The sequence below is a fragment of the Schistocerca americana genome, chromosome 5, assembly GCF_021461395.2.
Source record: "Schistocerca americana isolate TAMUIC-IGC-003095 chromosome 5, iqSchAmer2.1, whole genome shotgun sequence".
NCBI classification, from domain to species: domain Eukaryota; kingdom Metazoa; phylum Arthropoda; class Insecta; order Orthoptera; family Acrididae; genus Schistocerca; species Schistocerca americana.
Window position 1 is genome coordinate 595077815 of NC_060123.1, and position 21364 is coordinate 595099178.

Consider the following 21364-nt stretch of genomic DNA (forward strand, 5'->3'; position numbering starts at 1 on the left):
AATAGATATTTACCTTGCTTTAGATTTTATGACGAGAAGCGCGTTATATATGGCATAGTGCTTTGGCAGCTCACCACCAAATTATCAAGTTTCAACCTAATCTAGACCATGAAAACACTACCGATCAGCCAACTTTTTTCAAAATGATCAGAACAGATAAAATGGTATTCTGTCGGTCGGAAATCTTGCCTCCTGACAGCGCGTAACCATTTTTGTAACAGCTGTGGTTTTGAGAAAGGAAACCTGCAAATAGATGCACAGACATTATGCTAATACCGTGTTACAAAAACATTTATTAAGCAAGTGCACTGACGTACAAAACAACTTAAAATATTCACATATCTGTGAAATGTAATATTCGTTCCTTTCTCGAATTTATTTGTACAATTAATCGCTGCACAACTCTTCACCATTGTACTTCTTTTTATTGGAACGTACAGACAGTAGAATTATGAGCAACAAATACTGTATGTACGCCCCAACAAATATACAACGTTGAATCAGGGTCTTCATAAACAACAATACTACAGAACAGTCTACAACCACTATAATGGCGTCCAGCCGAAGGTTCAAATTATCCAGCGACTGCAGCGCCATCGGTGGGTCTAGTTATTTTTTACAAGGTCTTTGGGCTTATGACGAGCCACTCGACCAATATACCCCATTCTTTGTAACTCTCTGCAGACAGTGACTGCGCTGGCTGGACAGCTGGTAGTATAGTGGGACACCGCTGATTTCATGCTTTTCTTTTTACAAGAAAGATTGAAATGTCCGTGGCGGATTTGTTGCTTAGGTGACATTCAACGACTAGCACACATTCGAAGTGACTGAGTTCTCCTGACCGCGCCATGTTGCTGGTACTGCATGAACCTATCCGCCTCCTTTTACACTGGTGGGTTCGCTGTTGTGATAGCTGGTGTTCTATGCCGCTCTACATAGGGGTGTCCAGCTACTTTCGACCAGGTGGCGTGCACATCCTCTGTGCATAGGGCGTTTAGATCTCCAAGTGAAAAGTTCTAATAACGTCCAACAGCCATCGTGTACTCACACTATACTTCATCTATAAGACTGGCTGCTTTCTGTACTGAAAATAAGCTCGTATAAGTGTGGTACTTTAATCAGCATATCGTACAAGCAAGGAAATACGGGAGTAATTCCGTCCAGAGGCATTCATGGTGAAGCACACTGCATTTCCGCCGGTGTACTGTATATACGCTTCGAAGATGTCTTTTGCTTATGTAGAATCAGTAATACAGCTTTGAAAACTGCCCCACTTCGCTTTCAATGGAGTGTGTCAAAACAGACGTCGCACGTACCAAATCCACGGTGATCCTGCCACAAAGTGTTTGACCAAATGAAACCGTCGCCCAGTAACGTTCCATAATTCAGTGTGTATCAAGCTATCACACACTATAATGGCGTAATGGAACGATATTACTAATAATCCGTCTTGATTGCAAAAATGTTTATTCACATGACCGGTTTCGGTTCCTCTAGAACCATCTTCAGATCTGAAACGACAATGATACTAATTCACTATTTCACAAATGCAAACCTTTTTCATCCTATCCGATCATCGTCAAATGTACCAGAACGTACCTGCAATTTCGGTTACGGGAGTAACCCGTCCACACACAGCAACCTTCACATGCTGCGTCACATAAAATTGGTTGGCAGAATGCACGTCATTTACATTAATTATAAAACTATTACCGACAGGTGGCGTCTGGTACATTCGCTACATTACATATGCACATACTGTATTAAGTAAATTTTTCTAATTTACTTTTATCTCTAAAAATACTTAATTAAAATCTGTAGTTGTCAACGGATATACGTCTAAGGAGGTGATGAATATTTATAATAAGATAAAAACGAGGCAAATTAAACAAATAGGACGAAGTCAAGTCGCAGTTAAGAGGAACAACAAGAAAAAATGCGTGGCTCTCACTTACAATGGAAGAATTACAGATAAGATTGAAAAAGATGCTTTCGTAAATCCAACGTTTAAAAAGGGTTCCGAACAAATAACACGCTAAAATTGAAGCTCCGGCACAAAATATGTAATAGTAGGAATAAATTTCAGGATTCAGATCAAATGTGATGTTGCTGTAAACAATACACAGGGCAGACTGGTAGGAATTTCGAAACCAGATTCAAGACATCCTACATAGAGCTCATAAGAGACGGTTTCTTAACATTTTGGAAGAAGTTGAAATATTCACCCACAAAAAGAAAGATCCGGATTTATTCCTCAACGAGCAAAGTGATTTCAGTCATAACATTTTTAGCATTTATGACGACTTACTGAGATGATCACTGTTGCGTATAGAAGTCCAAGCCGAAGGATGAGAGATGGTGCACGGGGAAACAGCTGGAAGATGCATGCAGCGCCTGGCGTCGTTGACGGGGCCCTCCTGCACGGCCCCCATACCCACGGCGATGGACATCACACGACTGAACGGCTCGCAGCATAACACCGAAATAGCGGGAGCCACGGCAGCAGACCATGGAGGAAAACAAGTCTACACCAGCGCCATGGATATAGAAATCGCCCTTTATTTTCGATCGTACAAAAATGATGATTTTATTGTGTATTTTAATTTTGACAAGTACAGATTTTAACTTTGACAATTACAGATTTTAATTAAGTATTTTTAGAGATAAAAGTAAATTAGAAAAATCTACTTAAAACAATATGTGCATATGTAATGTAAAAAATGTACCAGACGCCACCTGTTGGTAATAGTTTTATAATTAATATAAAAGACGTGCATTCTGCCAATCAATTTAATGTGACGCAGCATGTGGAGGTTGCTGTGTGTGGACGGTGGACGGTAACCGAAATTGCAGGTACGTTCTGGTACATTTGACGTTGATCGGATAGGATGAAAAAGGTTTGCATTTGTGAACTAGCAAATTAGTATCATTGTCGTTTCAGATCTGAAGATGGTTCTAGAGGAACAGAAACCGGTCATGTGAATAAACATTTTTTGCAATCAAGACGGATTATTAGTAACATTGTATAACCAGTGATTGCGGTATCCCATCAGACGTCATGTCTGTTTTTGCAAAGTAATGGACGAAAGCAGTAGGAGCAAAAACTGATGTTTCGCTGATTTCTGTGAATACTTTTCCTGTTTTCTTCTTGTATCAGATAATAAGAGTAGCTTGCTGCCAGCTATCTTTACAAACCACGACGGTAGGTCAAAGCAGCTCATAGTGGGTCTGTGGTTCTCTTGCTTTGCACACACAATCGCTAAGTAGAGAGGTCACGACGGGCCTGTGAGTCAAGGTTGGCAACACTAGCAGCAGTGCCTATAACGTTTATTTCTACGAAACGGACAGATGGCAATGATAGACAGATTGTCTCATATCTCAACAGGGGTCAACTGAAGAATGGGATACAACTCCTCCGCTATGACCAATGACGTCATAGTTTAGTCATAGTGGCGCCTCCTTACGGAACGTCGTGTTTTGTGAATAAGGGCATTTCTGTGGTTACCACAATATGCACGTATAGGTAGATGCAGTTCCTCGATCGTTCATAGAGGTGAGACATCAGGCAGGATCGCTTCAGTATCTGTGTATGGGCGTGATTTGTTGCTGACTGACTGATACAGAGATACACTTCAGCAAACACCGATTCCCGCGCAATGAATTACCAGCGCTATCGGAGAGCAGGAAGACAACTACCGTCTTTTGTGTACGACGGGGCCTCACCTCATTCTCTGCAGACCCACCGCAACGCCTCATGGCCGACGGATTGGTCGAGAACGTCCAGTTGTATACCTTCCCGTTCACCGCACCTGAAGTCGTTGCATGGTTCTGGGTAAGGGGACGTATATAAAGATATTGGTATAGACGTTACAGGAGTGTGTGGTCAACACATGTGACGCGGTCCGAAAGCGGGCAGGTGTATTTGAAAGCGTGCGTGGTTCACTGCGAGAATAGGCTCAAGGATGTGTCAAGATGCCTAGAAATACATGCAGCAGTGCCTATAACGTTTATTTCTACGAAACGGACAGATGGCAATGATAGATTGTCTCATATCTCAACAAGGGTCAACTGAAGAATGGGATACAACTCCTCCGCTATGACCAATGACGTCATAATTTAGTCATAGATATTAAATGGTTATTTTCGAGCCATAGATAATAAATCTATTATCTTCTGTGGCAAAGGGTCATAATAGTAAAAAAGAACAAATGACTGTGTTATTAAGAGAGAGATATGGTGTGTACTTTTTGTCGGTTGTGGTAATTTTAAATAATTTGTGTACACATTGTGAATTATAACTATGTCTGATAGGGAGTCGTTCCAATTGCTATTTCCTCTGCAGTAGATTAACATCCTGTACTATGTAGGTCAATTGAAGAATAGGATACTACTACTAGCAAAAGCGAAGAAAGCGGCATACATAACACTGGCATCTTCTATCCCAATTGAACTACGAAGGTTGTATTCTATCCCTCAGTTGACATATATAGGTCAAATGGAGTACAGGACACAAATTCTACGTTTGTCCCTTTTTTAGCCTTCGCTATATTAGTACTAGTATCCTATTCTTCAGCTGATCTATAACTGAAGTACAGGATACAAATTTTACGTTTTTCGATTCTTTGACCTTCGGTAGTAGCAGTACCCTGTTCTTTCGTAGATACTAGTACTAGCAAAGGTAAAAAAAAACGACGTACGTAAAATTTATATCCTGTACTTCAGTTGGTAGTAGGTGAACTTTTTTTTCTTTTGCTTGCACACGTATTCTATCCTTCAGCTGATCTATACAAATCAGCTGAATAATAGGATTCTAGTAATTTTTGCTGCAAAAAAAGCGATATGTTTAACATTACATTCGAAATATGGATATACGTCTACGATCTGTTTTCTCTATACTACATTCCTTTGTTTCTCAACATTCGTCTATTTCTTTACAATGCCTAATCTGTGGTAACTTGTGACGTCATTTTTCAAAGCCGACGGGTTGTATTCCATCCATCAGTATTCCCCTTAACAGGTATCGGTTTCTGAACACATTATTATAGGAACTTTTCTTCTAGTCTGGCCAAAACAACGCCGTGCAGCAATATGTGAACTTTTTTAAAAACATCCTGTATACATTGCGTGAGAGTCCTGCAGAAGATGGCAATGTCTTCTGCAGATAACTCAAATATTGTTGGAATGCACAATCGTTTAACATTCCTGTTTAAAATCATTCATATACGAGGCCAAAATGCTGCTTGAATGTCATGGTTATCAGTGTTACCATTATATTGTACGAATGTGTGCCTCGCGCATATTGTTTTGTCTTCAGTCAGTATCCTGGGGTCAAGGTGTTGGTTGAATGTCTTGTATATTACTGTTTAAATTATAGTAATGTGTGAGTCAGTGGTATCGCTAGGATGTTTAGTGAATATTCTGGAAAATTTGTTGTGCAAAGTACGTGAGTGCCGACAGAATCCGTCGGTTTTCTGCGTCAGCTGATGGATCATGTATGCAACAATTGATATACAAGCGTTGTAAGACGGGCATGTCATTTTGATTTTTGTAAGTTATCGCTGTGCACTTCAGAGAGAGAGAAAGTTATGTTACCGTTAAACGAACTTTTATCTTGTTGTGGCACAGCCTTTGCCTCTGATACATTCTTAGTTGAGGTGCGGTGGTTAATGGACGTATTTGGTAGTGATGTGTTGACTTTTGGTTGTATCTCTGTTAGATCAAGAAAGATTTATTGTAAACGATAGCAAGGATGAATATCATATATATATATTGAAATGCGAAAAGAATATATATGTTGAATAACGGTCTTTTTTTTGTTGTTGATGAAGAGAGGAAGTCTGAGGTAAGAATGCAGCACTGTGTAGCTAGTTTGTCGCAATGATTATTGTCAGCTAGTTAACTCTGTTAACTTGCTCAGAGCTGAGAGAAAGACCACCACACTTCCCTGAGTCATGCATTAACATATCAACTGATTAAGCTGCCTGGTTTTTATAGACATTCTCTATTAAGACTCTACCCTTTTCAAATCACTGTTCACTTTGTTAAGCATAGTATTGTTCAGACCAATGTTACGTTTAAAGATCACGCGAAGTTTACTCTGTCTTTTTGAAAACATACTTCATTCTAAAATCGTTGCGTTGGAATACCGTTTCATAGGAATAGTTGCTATCCCCATCACACTGTTTAAAGAAGGTTTATGATTACGCATTACCACATTGCATTATGTGGTATGGAACAGTTTGCATATTGTTTGGAAGTTTTGTTTAAAGGTGGAAATCTAGCTTCGCCGCTGCCTGCTTGCTGTTTACTTTTGTGCTTTCGAGAAATCTGCGACAATGTTGTCAAGATGTAAGTGGAAATTTTGATTAGAACCACATAATTGTTTTACTTCAGTTGTGCATTTAATATAAAGACTAGTTGTATCCAGATCAATTGCAAGTCAATTCATATGAGGTTCTGTTTAGTCAAACGTTAGCATACTGAATGAAGTTGGATAACAGTTTGTGAGTACAAAGTTTTGGTAATACGTAGAGTTTTTATAGAGTGGGAGGTAAATTTGGGCTAAATTTCATACAGAAACACACAGTGGGGAACTTACAGTGTTATGTATAATCTGCATATCTTTCAGTTTTTTATGGGGATATGTGGTAAACTGTGGCGTTTTCCTTGGTATTAAGAGCCATATATTGGAGTTGCAGTTGGGTCATCGCTAGAGAAATTACCTAAATGCTTAAGGGGGAAAAAATACGTTGTTAGGTCTTTGTTAGTGTGATGAAAACAAAACCGTTGCATGCTTTACCCCCACATGTGTATTCATCCTGAAACGCCAAAGAAACGGATATAGGCACGCGTATTCAAATACAGAGGTACGTAAATACGCAGACTACGGCGCTGCGGTTGCCAACGCCTATGTATGACATCAAGTGTCTGGCGCAGTTGTTAGATCGGCTACTGCTGCTACAGTGGCAGGTTATCAAGACTTGAGTGAGTTTGAACGTGGTGTTATAGTCAGCCCCGAGCGATGGGACACAGCATCTCCGAGGTAGCGATGAAATGGGGATTTTCCCGTGCGCTCATTTCATGAGTGTACCGTGAATACCAAGAATCTGGTAGAACATCAAATCTCCGACGTCGCTGAGGTCGGAAAAAGATCCCGCAAAATCGGGACCAACAACGACTGAAGAGAATTTTGAGCGTGACAGAAGTGCATCCCCTCTGCAACTTCATGCAGATTTTTTCATTTATTTTATTTTCTGTCCATATAACAAAAAGTTTTCGGATATTGTCAGGAAAATTTAGATTACCTTACACATATACAGTAAAATAGTTACATTCTTTCATAACAACATAAGGATCAGACACATGTCTGTACACATTATTTTTCAAAAGGGCACTAAAAGTAGATTCCTCTATAGTGTAACACAATTTAGCTTATATTTATAATAGTACTGTACACATAATACATTGTATAATTACATAATTTCATTCCACTGATAGATCGGAGACATTGTCTATATACACTGTTTTCCAAGATGGCACTACAACTTAAAGTCCTCTACAGAGTAACAACACTTCTTTATTAATAATTGCTTCAGTCTACTCTTTAGCATATTTAGATTTACTTTCTTGAGTTCACAGGGTAGTGCATTGTAGAAAATTGCTCCCATTCTGTGTGGGCTGTGGTCCGTTGCCTTTTTATTGGTCACAATTCTATGAAAATTTTCCCTTCCCCGCGTATCATAGTTGTGTACATTACTGTTTCTCATATTAAATTTAGGATTTTGTTGCACGAACATGACTGTATGCAGTATATACATGGGGTACACCGTAAGAATTTTATATTTTCTAAAAATGTCTCTATAAGGCTCTCTCTCCTTTATCTTGGGTACCCTCGTACTCTTACGGATTTATGGACAGAGCTGCAGGATTCACGGTGTCAGTTCCCTCCAGCACTACTTCCGACGTTATTCAAGCCCATGCCGCGTCATGTTGCAGTACTCCAGCGTGCTCGCCGTGGTTTTACACGATATTAGGCAGGTGTACCAGTTTCTTTGGCTCTTCAGTGTATGAACATGTGTCAGTTTTCTCACTTACGCCGGTTACCTTGTCAGCGTAGTTCAGAAAGAGTTTTAACTGAGAGCCTGCTCTTAGTCCTCTTCCTTCTTCTTCTTCTTCTCCTTTGCGGTACCCTCTTCTTCTGTTGAGGTCGGCAGTGTTCCGTGAGCCGGCTGAAAAGATACTAAGGATATTGGCGGGGGATGGATGGGTGGATAGGTTGGAATTTGTGTACGTCCCCCATCTGTCTGCGTCTAGTGCACATCTCATTTTCAAGCGTGAGAAGGTTTTCGAAATGTTTGCGCGTGGCATATCTGAGTCGGGACGTGGGTACGAGGCCGGTGTATACCTTGCTGGAAGTGGCATACAGCCCCAAAACCACGTTGAAGACGGCTGTCTCAACAGCACTAGTGGTTAATCTGCGAGGCTCGCCTCCCCAAATCCCAGAAGCGGCGTGTTAACGCGCTCAGCACTGGGAGACTTAACTGTTGCCCAAAATCTGATGGGAAACGATGCTCCTTATTCTAAAAGGTTTTCCATGCTCTCAAGTCGGAGAAAGATCATTGAAATTACAACTCCAGGAGAAGCGGAAAATAACGAAATTTTACTTCTTGTGCAACCTCAGTACAGCATGAAGAATACACGATTAAACATATTGTTGATTTGAAGGTATACACATGTCACCTCTGGCTGCAACAAGGCTGTAAGCCGGTTAGACTTTGTGGCGAGCTGGGCTGAGTGACATGTTACTGCAACGGCTGAGTAACATGTTACTGCAACGCTCTGCCAGAGTTCATCAGCCCTACGAGTCTTGCGAGTGTTGGGTGCCGTTCTCTCTACGGCCTGTGACCAGATGATTTGACAGGAGAAGTGTGGTGGACGCACTGACCAGAGCAGAAATTGAACACCCTTCATATCGACTGCCCGTATACTGTCGTTTCCTTCACGTTCCCTGAGCACACCGAATAACATGGGGGGACGGATTACAGAAACGTCTGTCATTTCACAGCTACTGCTCCCTTCTCGTGTTTCTCGGCTCTTACAACTGCGATCTGATTTCTGCACACGTTATAGTTAAACTTTCGCTCCTTATGTTTCGCGTACGACAAATTCCTGCGTAACAACACAACGAATCCATATGACTACCACCTCTTCCGTAAAAGAAGCGTCTTCTTTCTTCAGCATCTTCATCTCATCGCGTAAGTGTAAATTGTGTGGCATTAAATCATCATTACAACAGGGCGTCAGGTGTAGATGCTGTGCGTCATCAGGTAAAATTTGTATGAGGTCCAATTCCGCTGACAAGTCAGGCTGTATGTCCTGTACATGTTCTTCCACAACAATTTCCAGATCCTCCGTAGCCATAGCCAGATCAATATCCATATTAAAATCCATGTTCATTTCCAGATCCAGGTCCATGTCCGTAGCCACATAGCCATCCTAAAGAAAAGTAAAGGTATAGAGACTTTGCATTGCAATAATTATCCAAAAAGATTTTGAACCTTAATCTGTGTCATTCTGGTGTGAGTGTTTGCCTAACTAAAACTAGCTGAATTAAAGAATACAGCTATGTTCGTGCTGTAGCACTTTCTTTTAAAAAAGCATTGTGGTACCAAAATAAACAGAGTTAGTCAAAACTTTACCGAAAGCAAGTTAATATATTTTTAAAACATGTTATTGGTAATGTGACACTGAACGTCTGTAGTCTATAAGTAAAAAGTGCAACATGCAAGTAAAGTACACCAACTCAATGTGTATAAATTTGTTGTGCAACACCATATATGAGTTAATGCTTCATATTTGACATATACGATAGACCTTCAGTCTACGAGTATGAAGTATCTCGCCTTCTGACACTGATTCTTAAGCACTACTCATTTCACGTTATGTCCTTTGTGGCACTATAGGCATACTTCATGTACCGCATGTTATGGGCCATACGATCGTTCTCTCGACATTGATGATTACGTACGCCTGCTAGAAAGTCATGAATCCATTACGTTCGAACATCTGATCAGCAAATGGATATAACTTGTATCTGTTCGAGGAACGCATACTTCCACTTATTTCTTATTCGACCTTTACGTGATGAAATGCAGCCTTCGGTTGTCTCCTTGTTTTGCATGCAGCTTGTTTACAGCTGGATATCACCTTCTTACAGGAATCTAACACTGTCCACTGTGCCTAGATGCCAGAACACTGCCGTAATACACGTGGATAGGCTCAGTCCTGCCTTGATTAATGCTTTATTAAGCGTTTCCTGCTCTCTGTCTAATGTTTAACACCCCCAAAGGGTGGGACACGCCAGTCATATGGGTGAGCATAGGATTCATTTCATGCCGGACACGTATGGCGAATAACATCCGTGTCCCAAACTGTTGGAAATTAGTGTAGATGTCTGACGTTTAGATAACCTTGTCTGAAATGTACAGGGTTTTTAGTGCAACCAGACTGTACTTTTGTGCAATGTCATAACTTTGTCAACTGCAATGACTGCATCATACCTCCCGATTCCTGTAAGGTCATTTTTATTTACGTAGAGATAACGGCAGTTGGACGTAATTTAGTACAAGAACGACGATCCTGTGTCGTAATCCGCTTTTTCACTTTACCTATCATCACATATTGTGAGATGTTGCTGTGTTATTATATCTAAAGTAACTGGACAAGTTCATGTTGGCGCGTAACTGTAGAGAAATCTCTGTTACGCTTTAAGTTCCACTTCTGATTTAATAACTCTACGGTATTGTATTGTATGTTAACCGGGGGCCTAGAAATGACGAAGAGGCTCCGACCCCGCCGCAGCCATTGTGGTCCACAACCCCACGACGACTACCGCAGTCCACTTCACCCCTCCGCCGCCCCAAACCGAACTACTCTTTCAGGGTTATTGTGCGGTTCGGCACCCGGTGGAATCCCCCTCCCCCCCCCCCCCCCCCCCACCTCACCCCAGGGAACGTCTCACACCAGACGAGTGTAACCCCATGTTTGCGTGGTAGAGTAATGGTGGTGTACGCGTACGTGGAGAGCTTTCTTGCGCAGCAATCGCCGACATAGTGTAGCTGAGGCGGAATAAGAGGAACCAGGCCACATTCGCCGAGGCAGATGGAAAACCTCCTAAAAACCAACCACAGACAGGCCGGCTCACCGCACCTCGACACAAGTCCGTGCGGCTAACCGAGCGGGCTAACTCTACGGTACTTTTGGAATTGTCGATAAGGATGTAGTCTGACAGTTTATATGGATAACGAAGAACTTCTATAGACTTCCGCCGTCCTTAGCCAGGAGTTGGAACATTTTGTTTGCTTCCGTATCTTCCGAATATAAGACGAACATCTTGAAAAAAATATAAGTGATGTTGATGAGACAGATGGGATTAGGTGAGAGGCAGTATCAGGTGAGGTGGTTGATGTAGCCAGTGCTGTAGGCTGATAGAAAAGATTAGGCTGTAAGTTCAGCGCCTCACAAATCATGCTAAGCCAAGATGTACGGATCCGTTCGTAATAAGCTAGATCACATGTCTGACTGGTATCATGTATCACATACGGCAGTGTTCTGTGGATTGTCTGTCTCGTGTAGTGCATAGTCGGGGGCACTGCCACATTCGTAAGGTGCTTCAGTAGCGTAATCTAGCGACGAACGTACACTACTGGCCATTAAGATTGCTACACCACGATGATGACGTGCTACAGACGCGAAATTTAACCGACAGGAAGAAGATGCTGTGATATGCAAATGATTAGCTTTTCAGAGCATTCCCACAAGGTTGGCGCCGGTTGTGACAACTACAACGTGCTGAGTTGAGGAAAGTTTCCAACCGATTTCTCATACACAAACAGCAGTTGATCGGCGTTGCCTGATGAAACGTTGTTGTGATGCCTCGTGTAAGGAGGAGAAATGCGTACCATCACGTTTCCGACTTTGATGAAGGTCAGATTGTAGCCTATCACGATTGCGGTTTATCGTATCGCGACATTGCTGCTCGCGTTGGTTGAGATCCAATGACTAGTAGCAGAATATGGAATTGGTGGGTTCAGGAGGGTAATACGGAACGCCGTGCTGGATCCCAACGAGCAGTCGAATTGACAAGCATCTTGTCGGCATGGCTGTAACGAATCGTGCAGCCACGTCTCGATCCCTGAGTCAACAGATGGGGACGTTTGCAGGACAACAACCATCTGCACGAACAGTTCGACGACGTTTGCAGCAGCATGGACTATCAGCTCGGAGACCATGGCTGCAGTTACCCTCGACGCTGCATCACAGACAGGAGCGCCTGCAGTCGTGTACTCAACGACGAACCTGGGTGCACGAATGGCAAAACGTCATTTTTTCGGATGAATCCAGGTTATGTTTACAGCATCATGACGGTCGCATCCGTGTTTGGCGACATCGCGGTGAACGCATATTGGAAGGTGTATTCCTCATCGCCTTACTGGCATATCACCCGGCGTGATGGTATGGGGTGCCACTGGTTACGCATCTCGGTCACCTCTTGTTCGCATTGACGGCACTTTGAACAGTGGACGTTACATTTCAGATGTGTTACGACCCGTGGCTCCACCCTTCATTCGATCCCTGCGAAACCCTACATTTCAGTAGGATAATGCACGACCGCATGTTGCAGGTCCTGCACGGGCCTTTCTGGATACAGAAAATGTTCGACTGGTGCCCTGGCCAGCACATTCTCCAGATCTCTCACCAACTGAAAACGTCTGGTCAATGGTGGCCGAGTAACTGGCTTGTCACAAACGCCAGTCACTACTCTTGATGAACTGTGGTATCGTGATGAAGCTGCACGGGCAGTTGTACCTGTACACGGCATTCAAGCTCTGACTGAATGCCCAGGCGTATCAAGGCCGTTATTACGGCCAGAGGTGGTTGTCCTGGGTACTGGTTTCTATGCATGAAAATTGCGTGAAAATGTAATCACATGTCAGTTCTAGTATAATATATTTGTCGAATGAATACCCGTTTATCATCTGCATTTCTTCTTGGTGTAGCAATGGCCAGTAGTGTATAATGCCGCGGTACATTGTTAACGTCCAGTATGGCTCTCTGTGTATTCAACATGTCGAAACAGCTCTCAGTTGGCAAATAGCTAGAAATTTCGCAGAGCTGTGGACCGAATTTTTAAAATGACGTGGATGATCCGTAAATGTTGTTACAGTTCGAAACATCCATCTGAAGCCTTGAACTGAAGATATTGTAATTCCAGGACTATGACCAGTTTTGTCTCTTCAGACAAAGAGGCGGCTTGCCTCATGATTCAGCAACACAAGTGTCATCTTCACATTAATCGATCAAGTATACCAGCAGATAAACCTAGTGCTACCTGCGATACATGAGAGAACCCAGGATCTGAGCTAAAAGCTTCTTGGAAGGGGGAAACGAATTACAATTTGTTCTTAAACAAAACTGAAGTCTATGGTAAAACTGTGTTTCTTGATCACGATAATGTGAACACTTCATAATAGATATGTACCACCTACTCACGAGTCAAAGTACTGTGGCCATTACCCGCTGTAAGACAGCGTGGCGGCTGATGGCATTGCAAGTAGACTAGCGAAACAGAAACGAATAGGGAATGGGAAAAACTCCTGACATAAGCGTCTTTCACTAACGTCAGATTGTTATTACTCGGCATCTCGAAAAAAAATGGTTCAAATGGCTCTGAGCATTATGGGACTTAACATCTATGGTCATCAGTCCCCTAGAACTTAGAACTACTTAAACCTAACTAACCTAAGGACATCACACAACACCCAGCCATCACGAGGCAGAGAAAATCCCTGACCCCGCCGGGAATCGAACCCGGGAACCCGGGCGTGGGAAGCGAGAACGCTACCGCACAACCACGAGATGCGGGCACTCGGCATCTCGGAGCGAGCATTTTGGAAACTGTGGATCTCTTCGGTTGCTCGCTTGGTAGCGGCGTGAGCATCTACGGAAAGTGGTTGAAAGAGAACGAAAACATCAGTGGTCGACAGACTGCTGAGGGTCCACACCTCATTACAAACTTGGAGGTCGGCCAATCTATGAAGCAAGATACGTGGCAAAGTGTGGCAGATCTGATGACGGATTGTGATCATATATGGATATGGTGTCTGTTCTTTCGGACATGCCCGAAAGAACCGACACCATTGATGACCTGCAGCCGTCTAGAACGAAATTAGAATTATATTATTACCTTCAGCTGCTGACGGGAGTTGATCTATATTAACGGAGACAGGTGAAAATGTGTGCCCCGGCCGGGTCTCGAACCCGGGATCTCCTGCTTACACGGCAGACGCTCTACCCATCTGAGCCATCGACGGCACGGAGGATAGTGCGACTGCAGGTTTTTTTTTCACTCAAAAACAAGTTCAGAGATGTTCAATATGGCCCCATCCAGACACTCGAGCAATATCAACCCGATACTCCAACTCGTTCCACACTCTCTGTAGCATACCAGGCGTAACAGTTTGGATAGCTGCTGTTATTTCTCGTTTTAAATCATCAATGGTGGCTGGGAAAGGTGGCCGAAACACCATATCCTTAACATACCCCCATAAGAAAAAATCGCAGGGGGTAAGATCAGGGCTTCTTGGAGGCCAGTGATGAAGTGCTCTGTCACGGGCTGCCTGGCGGCCGATCCATCGCCTCGGGTAGTTGACGATAAGGTTTCATAACTAACCTTTTTCGTAGGACTCTCCATACAGTTGATTGTGGAATTTGCAGCTCTCTGCTAGCTCTGCGAGTCGATTTTCCTGGGCTGCGAACAAATGCTTGCTGGATGCGTGCTACATTTTCATCACTCGTTCTCGGCCGTCCAGAACTTTTCCCTTTGCACAAACACCCATTCTCTGTAAACTGCTTATACCAACGTTTAATACACCACCTATCAGGAGGTTTAACACCATACTTCGTTCGAAATGCACGCTGAACAACTGTCGTCGATTCACTTCTGCCGTACTCAATAACACAAGAAGCTTTCTGTTGAGCGGTCGCCATCTTAGCATCAACTGACGCTGACGCCTAGTCAACAGCGCCTCAAGCGAACAAATGTACAACTAAATGAAACTTTATAGCTCCCTTAATTCGCCGACAGATAGTGCTTAGCTCTGCCTTTTGTCGTTGCAGAGTTTTAAATTCCTAAAGTTGTGGTATTCTTTTTGAATCACCCTGTAGAATCGAAGTGCACGCCCTGCAGTCTTTTTCAAACGATTTTACAGTAAGTATTCGGTAAAAACGTTTCGTTTAGCTTTACTTATAGCTTTTTATGTCAGGTTCATGATGATGTACCCATCATTTCGTTAATAGTCGCAGTTATTGTGATATTTAAATGGGAGTAAGACTCTGCGCGAAATTCGAAAGAGTGTACAATGAAAAATAGAGGTCGCTGTGATTTTGCGTTTGGTGCATATTTCATAATATGTCACTGCATATCATATTTAGCTAACATATTGAATTTTTGTTTACACTTCAGTGGAGGTCTCTACCTGTCACCAATCTCGAGAAAAGCGATTAAGCCAGAGTGCAATATCCACAACATTCCTTATTTCAGCAAAACTTCATTATCGACCATGTTATTCCACGAACTACGGACTTAGTCGGTGAGATAATGTAAGTTTTAAGGGCTGTCGAGAAATACTGTTGGCTTTGCTTTTTTTTTTTTTTTTTACAAGCATCTGACCTTACTTTTCCTCAGTTCCTCACTTCACAATTCTCTAGAAACTGTCTCCACAACATGTTAGTGAAGTGAGACTGTGTAAACTCCGCTGTGTTTTGGCAAAAGAAGCAGATATTAGCACCAAGTGTGGGCATGGTGATGCTTCACTTAATATTTACAAAAAATGTGAGCGCAGGGCCGGCCGGTGTGACCGTGCTGTTCTAGGCGCTTCAGTCTGGAACCGCGTGACCGCTACGGTCGCAGGTTCGAATCCTGCCTCGGGCATGGATGTGTGTGATGTCCTTAGGTTATTTAGGTTTAAGTAGTTCTACGTTCTAGTGGACTGATGACCACAGATGTTAAGTCCCACAGTGCTCAGAGCCATTTGAACCATATGTGAGCGCAGGTTTCAATTTAGAAAGACACTTCTCCTCCGGCACTCGGAATTTCCCCTACAGTGCCTACCCGTAACCCCCAAAACTACTGCTTTTCCCACGGGTGTCCTGCCGACTGAGCATCTAGCGGTCACGGTATTCTGCGCAGACTGTACACTGTTGAACAAGAGCCTCCAGACCAGGCGACCCGCAAATGTTGTTCCCATGTTGACCCAATGATATCATCAGTTATGATTGACTGGGCTCGAGGTCATCAAGACTGGACAGTGGATCAATGGAAACATGTCGCCTAGTTGCACGAACCACATTTCTTGTTCCACCAGCTCGATGTTCGTGTCCGGATGCGCCGTCCTCGAGGCTAACTTCTCCTTGAAACACGCACTGCTCCACAGGCAAAGTGTGGTTCGTGCAGTATTAGGCTACAAAGGTAACCTCAAAAGTAAGGTCACCTATTTTTTTTATAAGTACATAGACCTGTTTATTTCTAAACGTGAACATTTAGCTATTTTTCGACATAATCACCATTTCTGCCGATGCATTTTTGTAGACGCTGTGGCAGTTTTTGTATGCCCATGTCATACCAGCTCGCCGCCATGCTGTTCAGAAAGTTACGAACCTGTTCTTTTACCTCGTCGTCGGAGCTGAATAGCTTTCCGACCAAATGTTCTTTTAACCTAGGGAACAGGTGACAGTCACTGGGCGTCAAGTCAGGACTGTACGGTGGGTGGGTGATTATGTTCCACTGAAACTGTTGCAGCAGAGCAACGGTTTGCCGAGCGATGTGTGGGCGAGCGCTGTCATGGAGAATGTGTACCCCCTTGCTCAACATTCCTCTTCTCCGGTTCTGAATTGCCCGTTTGAGTTTTTTCAGAGACTCACAGTACCTGTCAGCGTTAATTGTGGTCCCAGCGATTCAGCTCCGACGACGAGGTAAAAGAACAGGTGCAGAACTTTCTGAACAGCATGGCGGCGAGGTGGTATGACATGGGCATACAAAAATTGCCACAGCGTCTACAAAAGCGCATCGACAGAAACGGTGATTATGTCGAAAAATAGCTAAATGTTCACGCTGTAAACTTATGTAAACCATTGTAGAAATAAACAGGTCTATGTACTTATAAAAAAATAGGAGACCTTTGTTTTGGGATTACCTTCGTATGAGCGACGTTCACCTGTGCACCCACTCGACATGTAGAAGTAATAGAAGGCTCTGTGTACACCTGTGGGCTGCATGAACATTAGTGAGAACCAGAAACATCCTTTCAAGTATGACGCCTTCTCATAAAAAAATTAAAAAAATAATTAAAAATGAAATAAAACTATCATAAGAAATTTCTCGCAAGTGTGCATAAAAACTATTATTATTATTACTGCAGAAGATAAAAAATGAACTACTTGCATATTTGCCGCCCAACAATTGGCATCATACTCCCACAAGCTCACATTGAAGAAAGATGACGGGTTATTCAGTCGGCTACCCAATGCAGAAGGACTGGGTGTTGCATGAACTTCAGTCACAGGTTGTGCCACCTCTGAAAGAAAGAGAAAAACATTGTGTTAGGTAACCGTGTTGTTCACACACCCAGAAACCAAAAGGAATTATAAAACATGTGCCTATCCCCAGTGTTATACAATCTGTGCATTGAGCAGTCAGTAAAGGAAACTAACGACGGTTATAAAAAGGGAGTTCAAGTTCAGTCAGAGACAGGAAAGGAGCTGGAAGAACAATTGAACGGAATGGATGGTGTCTTGGGAAGAGATCATAAGATGAACGCCCGCATCTCGTGGTCGTGCGGTAGCGTTCTCGCTTCCCACGCCCGGGTTCCCGGGTTCGATTCCCGGCGGGGTCAGGGATTTTCTCTGCCTCGTGATGGCTGGGTGTTGTGTGCTGTCCTTAGGTTAGTTAGGTTTAAGTAGTTCTAAGTTCTAGGGGACTGATGACCAAAGATGTTAAGTCCCATAGTGCTCAGAGCCATTTGAACCATTTGCACCATAAGATGAACAGCAACAAACGTAAAACGAGGGTAATGGCAGGAACTCGAATTAAATCAGGTGATTCTGGTTGACTTAGATTAGTAAATGTGACATGATAAGTAGTGGATGAGTCGTGCTACTTCAGCAGCAAAACAACTGATGATGGTGGAAGTAGAGAGGATACAAAATGATGATTGGCTGTACCAAGGAAAGGTATCATGAAAAAGGGAAATTGTTGGCATCAAATGTAAAGTGTTACGAAGTTTTTTCTGAAAATATTTATGTGGAATGTAGCTTTAAACGGATCTAAAACGGGGACTGTAAACGGGCGAAAAGATAATACACTCCTGGAAATTGATCATTGCTTGTACAGCCCTCTCGCAGTGTCCGGAGCAAGTATGGTGGGTCTGACACACCGGTGTCAATGTGTTCCTTTTTCCATTTCCAGGAGTGTAGAAGCTTTTGAAATGCGATGGTATAGAAGGATGCTGAAGGTCAGATGAGTAGATCGAGCAGTTGTTAATGCTGGTGTTAAACCGAACTGGGGAAAAAAGACATTTATAGCACTATCATACTATACGCAGCATTCGATTGCTAGAACACAATCTGAGGCATCAGGCAATACCACAGTCAATTTGGTAACGGAGTGAAATGTTGGGGATAAAAATCGTAGAGGGAGACCGAAGGCATGAACACAGTAAGCAGGTTCAAATTTATGTGGGTTGCAGTAGTTATTCGGAGATGATGAGCCCTCCACAAGGTAGAGTAGTGTGGAGAGCTGCATCAAAGCAGTCTTCGGAGTGAAGGCTACAGCAACAACATTAACAACAACAACGGCGACGACGATATTCTCCTCTATCGCCTTAGTTTTTTCTACTGCATTCTATTAATCTTGTTTTCTCTTTGTATTATTCATCCTGCAACCTCTTTGAAACACACTATCCACTCCATTCAGATGATCTTCAAAGCCGTCTGCAGTCTCTGACAGAATTACAATGCCACCAACAAAATCACAGAGTCTTTAATTCTTCTCGCTGAATTTTAATCTCTTTTCCAAATGTCTTCCTGACTACCCTTATTGCTTGCTCAATCTAAAGTATGAATAATACCGGTGATAAGCTAGAAATCTGTCTCATTATTTTCTCAACTACTGCATCCGATTCATTAAGCCGTTAAAAAGACTTCTCTCGCTCGTATTACGCTTCCGTAGTTCGCACGTGATTAAGATTCACTGAAGCGCCAAAGAAACTGCTATAGGCATACTCATACAGAGATATGTACTCTGGCAGAATACGGCGCTTCGGTTGACAACGCCTGTATCAGACAAGTATCTGGCGAAGTTGTTAGATCGGTTACTGCTGCTACAATGGCAGGTTATCAAGATTTAACTGAGTTTGAATGTGGTCTTATAGTTGGTGCACGAGCGATGGGACACAACATCTCCGAGATAGCGACGAAGTGGGGATTTTCCCATACGACCATTTCACGAGCGTACCCTGAATATCAGGAATCCGGTAAAACATCAAATCTCCGACATCGCTGCGGCCGGAAAAAGATTCTGCAAGAATGGGACCAACGACGACTGAAGAGAGTCGTTCAACTCTCCCGCAAATTGCTGCACATTTCAATGCTGGGCAATCAACAAGTGTCAGCGTGCGAACCATTGAACGAAACATGACTGATATGGGCCATTCGTATACCCTTGATGACTACACGACACAAAGCTTTACGCCTTGCCTGGGCCTGTCAACACCGACATTGGACTGTTGATGACTGGAAACATGTTGCCTGGTCGGACGAGTCCTTTGTCAAATGGTATCGAGTACGGGTATGAAGACAACCTCATGAATCCATGGACCCTGCATGTCGGCAGGGGACTGTTCAACCTGGTGGGGGCTCTGTAATGGTGTGGGGTGTGTCCAGTTGGAGTGATATGGGATCCCTGATACGTCTAGATACGACTCTGATGGCTGACGTGTATGTAAGCATCCTGTCTGATCACCTGCATCCATTCATGTCCATTGTGCATTCCGACGGACGAGGACAATTCCAGCAGGACGATGCGACATGCCACACGTTCAGAATTGCTACAGAGTGAGTCCGGGAACACTGTTCTGAGTTTAGACACTTCCGCTGGCCACCAAACTCCTCAGACATGAACAGTTTAGCATACCTGCCTTGCAACGTTCTGTTCAGAAGAGATCTCCATTCCCTCGCACTCTAATGGATTTATAGACCGCCCTGCAGGATTCATGGTGTCAATTCACTCCAGCACTACTTCAGACATTAGCCGAGTCCATGCCACATCATGTTGCGGCACTCCTGCGTGCTCCCGTTGGCTCTACACGATATTAGGCAGGTGTATCAGTTTCTTTGGCTCTTCAGTGTAATATTTCGTGCGTTTCACGCTTCTGTACTCTTAAAAATGAGTTAAAATCGTTAAAAAAAATTAGTTTAGGGTTTAGCGTCCCGTCACTCGTTTGATACGGCCTCGGAATGTACAAAGCCGAGAAGAGTTTTTGGTTGGGGGGGTGGGGGGGGGGGGGCTGTGGTACTGACACTGGATACGCTATCGGGATGTCCGTGGTTCAGACGGCTATTGTGACCGACCAGGTTCATCTATTCCGTGGCTTGTCTAAATAGCTTAAGTAAAATGCTGGGATCATTCCTTTGAAAAATAAGCAGTCACAGTTTCCCTATCTTTCCCTAATCCGAGCTTGTGCTCCGTCCCCCATGACGTCGTTGGCCGCACATTAAAGCCAAGCTTCCTTCCTTCTTTTTTCTGAATAAGCAAGGATCAAGAATAAAAGCGATCCAGTTCTATTTGAGCCCATTTTACACCGGGATTATCAGTCAGGAACTGCGCGACTGCTACGGCCGCAGGTTAGAATCCTGCCTCGGGCATGGATGTGTGTGATGTCCTTAGGTTAGTTAGGTTTAAGTAGTTCTAAGTTCTAGGGTACTGATGACCACAGATGTTAAGTCCCATAGTGCTCAGAGCCATTTGAACCATTTTGAACACCGGGATCAACACAAACAAATGGCCATCAGCGAAAAATTCTCTCTGATGTGAACGCTAGGCGACAGCAAGCGAACTGCATTCGGTCTTGTTCGGTGTGGATTGGTTCGAATACACTCGTGCTACGCTGTTTGTCTTTCATCGAACCATCGGAATAAGTTGACTCGTCTTCGGCTCTAGCAGTACACAAATCTTTTGTCTGCTATCTTGTCTACTTCTGTTGTTGAGTAAGATTCGTAAGTGATGGCGTGGTCAGTGTTGGTGCATATT

General features: G+C 43.3%; 1 non-coding gene across 1 annotated transcript; it reads right to left on the reverse strand.

Moving 5' to 3' along the window:
* Positions 1–14298: 14298 nt before the first annotated feature.
* On the reverse strand, positions 14299–14373 carry Trnat-ugu. The gene has a single exon. It is a non-coding gene; the product is annotated as a tRNA-Thr (tRNA).
* Positions 14374–21364: the final 6991 nt, after the last annotated feature.